Here is a 5,751-nt window from a genome sequence, read left to right as displayed (position 1 = left end):
GGAAGGTATAAACTAATTTTAAAAATCGGGAAGAGATAGAAAGTACATATGGGCCACTGCGATGCAGACGGTTAGCAGGCCTGTGCTAACAAGCTAACAGATTAGCAGGCCGGGGAAAACAAGGTAGTAGATAGCAGACCTTGGCTAAACAAGCTAGCAGTTAGCATGCCGAATTAGCAGGCAAGGAGATAGCGAGGGCTAGAGAGTTAGCCTTTGGAGGACGTCGCGATGGGGTGAGTCTGTTTATTCCTCTTCATGCAGTGACATCGATAGACCGGTCGTGGGTCCGGGTATAGAAGCCCAGGAGTATGCTAGGAACACAGGAGCACTGGCCGGGCTAGCTTCAAGCTACGTGGGTGGAAACGCTAGCCAGGAGTAATCAACCAGGGTTGCGGTTTAGCTCGATAGCTAGTTGTGAAGATCCAGCTGAATTTTTTTTCCATTTGCGGAGGGAATCCGGGGATAAAAAATAAATAGGTCCGTTATGCTCTGGTTAGCGTCGCGTTGTTCGAACTGGCGAGAGCTTTCCGAGCTAAAGGTTAGCTGACTAGCTTCAGTTGAGGGGTTCCGGTTCCGAAGTAAATATAAATACTTTAGGAAAAGTAGCTACATTGGGTGAGGCGGATTGCAGGAGAGTATTTGGAAGCTTAGGTTTAGCAGGTTTAGCTAAATGTTTTTAAAGATATGCGAAGAAAAATATCTAAAACGAAAAAAGAGACGATATTTACAGAGAGACGATACGACGGGACGACTTACTGCTACGCCATCTTGGATTACTTCCGGTTCTTTAACGGTTTTACTGGATGAAAACACCGCAAGAAAACACATATGCCAATATATAATAGTAATCTATTTTATTGCAGTATTGGTAGTTGGTTAAACAACTTGTTTTACTAGAGGACAAAAAACTGAATATGCATAACCCATATTTAATATCAATGCAGTGACTGAACAACAACTGCATTTCCACCCCCATTTCTAAAGGCATAGTATCATGGCAGGTCACCTGTCAGGTCAGCCAGTCACTTATTGCTGCAGATGTGCTCAATAATGCTTGAGCATGTGATACTCCTCAAAGCATGGTGAAATACATATAGGTGTATCACAAGCAAAACACATGTATTTTGTCATCTTCCTCTGCTTACTTCTCCTGGCGCCAGACAGGCAGACTTTGCCATGCCTCCGTGTGCGACTACCTTGAGAAGCAGTTTGAGGGACTTTGCAGGGAAAATGCCGTGCAGTGAGGCGTAGGGGATTGTCCGCAGCAGGACGGCCCCCAGTGGATGGGCGCCGAGGGGTGTGGTGCTCCTCTAGCAGCTCTCTCATGAGGTTCTCTCTGTATTTTTGGTAGGTAATTACTTTACCTATGAGGGAGTGGGGAGGATGAGGAAAGTTAGAGGATGATGAGACAGTGGGTAGGTGGGTGAGATATTGTCACTATAGTTGCATAATGGATTTGCATGTGAACTGTACATCCAATTACAAAAATACCTTGTTCAGTAATCATCTCACCTGTTAGTTGGCGGTGAACTATGCTGCCGTTGAGGACAGCAGTGTCGATCAGATGGAAAAATATCTTCTTATACCACTTGGTCGTTTTCCGAGTGCATTCCACAAAGCTGTTTATCATGTCTGCCTTATCCACGGCCCCCATTTTGAGGTTATAATCAAGCACACAATCTGGTTTGATCAATCTCTCTCCGGTCAGGTGGTCCACCTTCCCTGTGGCCGACATGGTTGCTGTATGGACAGTGGAGAGGACATGGACGTCTCGCTTGTCATGCCACTTTACTGCCAGCTGTTGACCGTTCTCCTGGAACTCCACCTCCCCTCTCTGCATCTTCCTGCATCCGAATGCCGGCATCCCTTTCCGGTTCGACCTGACTGTGCCACAGGCCCCTGTGCTGTTGGAGAGCAGATGCTGGAAGAGTGTGGGACTGCTGTACCAATTGTCCACGTACAAAGTGTGTCCCTTGCCGAGATGAGGAGCCAGCATGGTCATCACCACGGACCCTGACACCCCAAGCCCCTCATAATGTTTGATGTCAGTGGTGGACCCTGTGTAAACTATAATGTCCTGGACAAATCCTGTCTTCACGTCGCACATGACAAAGAACTTGACTCCAAACCTGTGCCTTTTGGAGGGAATATATTGACGGAACGCCAGCCTACCTTTCCATAACATCAGGGACTCATCAATGCATAGGTCCTTGAATGGCACAAAGAGCTGACCAAATGCTGATGTCAGGCTGATAAGAACATTTCCTATTTTGTGTAACGGGTCATTTAGGTTGGCAGTAGCATTGTTGACGAAATGCAGGCATCGCAGCAGAACAAGGAAGCGATCTTGGGAAAAGAGGGTGGCAAAGAATGGAGTTGCAAACATAGGATTTGTGCTCCAGTATTCTCTTAGGGAGTTCTTCTTTACTATCCCCATGAGAAGGACTGTCACCAGGAAGGTATACATTTCACTAATTGTGCTTGTCACCCATTTAGCGAGTTTCCCCCTCACTCCTGGCTCTCTCTTCTCCTGTAGCTCTAAGGCATAGCGATTGGTCTCCTCAACTATGTCTCCCACCAGCTCCTCTGTCAGAAACAACTTGAAGCACTCTGCCTCAGTTGGAAATGGCAAGGGGCGTTGCACTCCAGACTGGGACTCATCAAAGCAAACAGCAAGGGCCAGGACGGGTGAAATGACTGGTGGCCTTCCAGCTACCACAGAACTCCTGTACTTTATCCACTGTCGGTCTGCCTCCATCACCACCAGCATCTTCAAAGGGACATGGTACTTCGTCAGTGGACAAGGGAAATTCAGATTCAGGGTTCTCAATGGCTACAAGGTTGGGGGGCAGCTCCTCACTGTAAGAACCTGATTCCTGACTTTCATACTCAGACTCATTGTCAGAATTTTTAAAAATCTCCAGAATTTCCACATTTGTGAGTTGTCTCCTTTTGAAAGACATTGTTAATGCTACAGCTTATCTCACTAGCTACATACATAAACAACACTGAATGGCCCAGAGTGGGAGGTTACGTGGTTGACTGCCGGCACGCGCCACTTGTATCAATAAATCACTATAAGAAAATGTTTTGTGTGGCAATTATTTTTGTATTTACGGTTTTATTCACATGTTTTCAATTCTAGGTGACAAATCATGCATTCCGATTCTTGCACAGATTGTAATGGGCACATATTATGTGTGTAAAATACGTTTTTGAAGGTTGTACTGATTATGATGAGCTAAGCTAATTCCAGCTGTGTAGCCATGTTTGTTGACATACAATGCATTCTGGGATTCACATCTGTTTGACCAAAGATGTTATAACAAAATGAGGTGAGTAAGAGTTCACTCATTTTTTGAGGACTTCCGGAAATTAATGGTGGGATGTGAACGAAGGTAGATGACACACCCCTTCAACATGCATACTATAAACAGACCAAACTCATCTCGTCTTCTCTTATTATCTTCGGTTTCTGTGAGGAAAAAATGCATGGCTGCGCGCTGAAACTAATCATCGGATTACTTTCGATTTCTATAAAGTGTTTTACCTAGTTATTTCGATCAATGGTGAGCTCACCCGTGATGTGGTTAATTATATATTGCTATTAGCTAATTCATATTGTAGTTTATGTCAGCCGAGAGTTAGAAAATATGACTGCTTGTGTTGGGTCAATCTTTCCTCAGCGCTAGGACAAATGTAGCCTACATTTTTCTGGTTAGGATGATTGTGTTATGCTATATTTACTTCTGTGAATATCTAAACAATGCATCCAAAAATAAACTTCTGACATTCTGGACATAACTTTGTCAGGACTGTGTTTGTGTAAATAGTTTCTGAAAAAAAGTGTGGCCAGCTCAAACGCTGATTGTTGCGTCATTCGAAACTGCCGTTCGAAACGAGCATTCTAAATGAGTGTTCTAAACACACGGGTGTGATCATACGCTTCAGGGACCACTGTAGAACGATCACATATCATTATATCATTTTTCTTTATTTGCCGCACTGCATTTTCACAGTTTTTTGCCCAAGTGGGACGCAACTGTCCCCTATACCATAAGAAGTTAAGGAGACAGTGACTCAACACAGGTGACCCCCAGGGGTGTGTCCTCAGTCCATGTTCACCCATGACTGTGTGGCTTTGCACAACACCACGGTTGTAGGCCTGATAACCAGTAGGCCTGATAACCAACAATGACGAGTCAACCTGTATGGAGCAGGTGTGTGAACTGGCATTGTGGTGTCATGACAAACAGTAGAGAGAGTCACAAGTTTTAAGTTTCTCAGCGACCACTTCACTGCGGATTCGTCATGGACCAACATGACAACAGCGTCTCTACTAGGTGGCTGAAGAAATTTGGCATGCTGCCTCCTCTCTAAATACTACTACTGCACCATTGAGAGCATCCTGAGCGGATGCATCATGGCCTGTTATGGCAATATCTCTGTCCACAACTGCAAGGCACTCCTGCACGTTGTTAAGATGGCACAGTACATCACTGGGACCGTGCCCTCACCCATCCAGGACATCTGCCAGAGGAAGGCACGCAGCATTCTCAAGGACCCCACACAAATCCACCACAAACTCTCCCTTATCGTCGGGCAGACCGTATTGGTGTATGCAATCAGATTCCAACTGGCTTATAGACAGATGTTATTGCAGGTGCAGCAAAATGTGCATGTTACAAGCTTTAGTTAAAGTGCTGTAACACCTAACAATACAAAACAATAAACACAAATCCCCAAAATGTTAATAAAGGAATTACATTACATAGACTGACCAGCTGAATCCAGGTGGAAGCTTTGATCCCTTATTGATGTCCCTTGTAAAATCCACTTCAATCAGTGTACATGAACGGGAGGTGATTGGTTAAAGAAGGATGTTTAAGCCTTGAGACAATTGAGACATGGATCAGCAGGACTCTGTGTAGTAAAAGGGTCCAGGCCAATTTTCAAAATATGTACAGTAGCCCCCAAAAAATGGTCTGATGCTTTTTCAGTTAACAGTCCGGTGTGCTCTGGACAGCTAGCGAGCCACGGATTGCAGGTGAGCAGATGGGCATTCAGGGGACGTCGCGACAGCGGAGCCAGTTGAAACCCCCTCGGGCGGATTACGTCAGTTGTCCAGTCGTGATGAATCGGCAGGGCTCCATATCGGCAATTAAAGGGGTCCAGGCCAAATGGCAAAATAGGAATTGTAGCTGAAGGAGTGGCTGACTGACCTCTTCAGCTATCCGGGAGATGGGCCTAGCATAGGCTAGCTCCAGGCTAATTGGTGGTTGCTTCGGGACAGAGACGTTAGCCAGGAGAAAGAAATCGGATAGCAGTGAGCTAGCTGCGATGACCTCTGTGAAAAGGTTCAGAGCTTGAGGTAGGAATCCAGAGATATGGAGAAAAATAAGCCCGATTTGCTCTGGTTTGAGTCGCGCTGTGCAGACTGGCGAGATTTGTCCTTGCTAAAGGTAGCTGATGACCACTAGCAGTGGCAAGCTGACTAGTAGCTAGTTAGCTGGCTGGCTTCTGTTGGGGGTTCCGGATCAAATGTAAAGAAAATAGCAGAATCATACCACATCACCAAGCTTGGACAATTGGTCTCAACCCCGCCCTTTGCAGCTGAGAAGACGGGCCGACCTCGGGTGTGAAGGTAGGAAACAACACCTTCACCACGCTGATCCTCAAGACTGTGGAACAACAAGGGTGTGTGCTCAACCTCCTCCTGTACTCCCTGTTCACCCATGACTGAGTGGCAAC

This window comes from Oncorhynchus keta, chromosome 21 (genome assembly GCF_023373465.1).
Source record: "Oncorhynchus keta strain PuntledgeMale-10-30-2019 chromosome 21, Oket_V2, whole genome shotgun sequence".
Classification (NCBI taxonomy): domain Eukaryota; kingdom Metazoa; phylum Chordata; class Actinopteri; order Salmoniformes; family Salmonidae; genus Oncorhynchus; species Oncorhynchus keta.
This window is presented reverse-complemented; position numbering follows the sequence as displayed.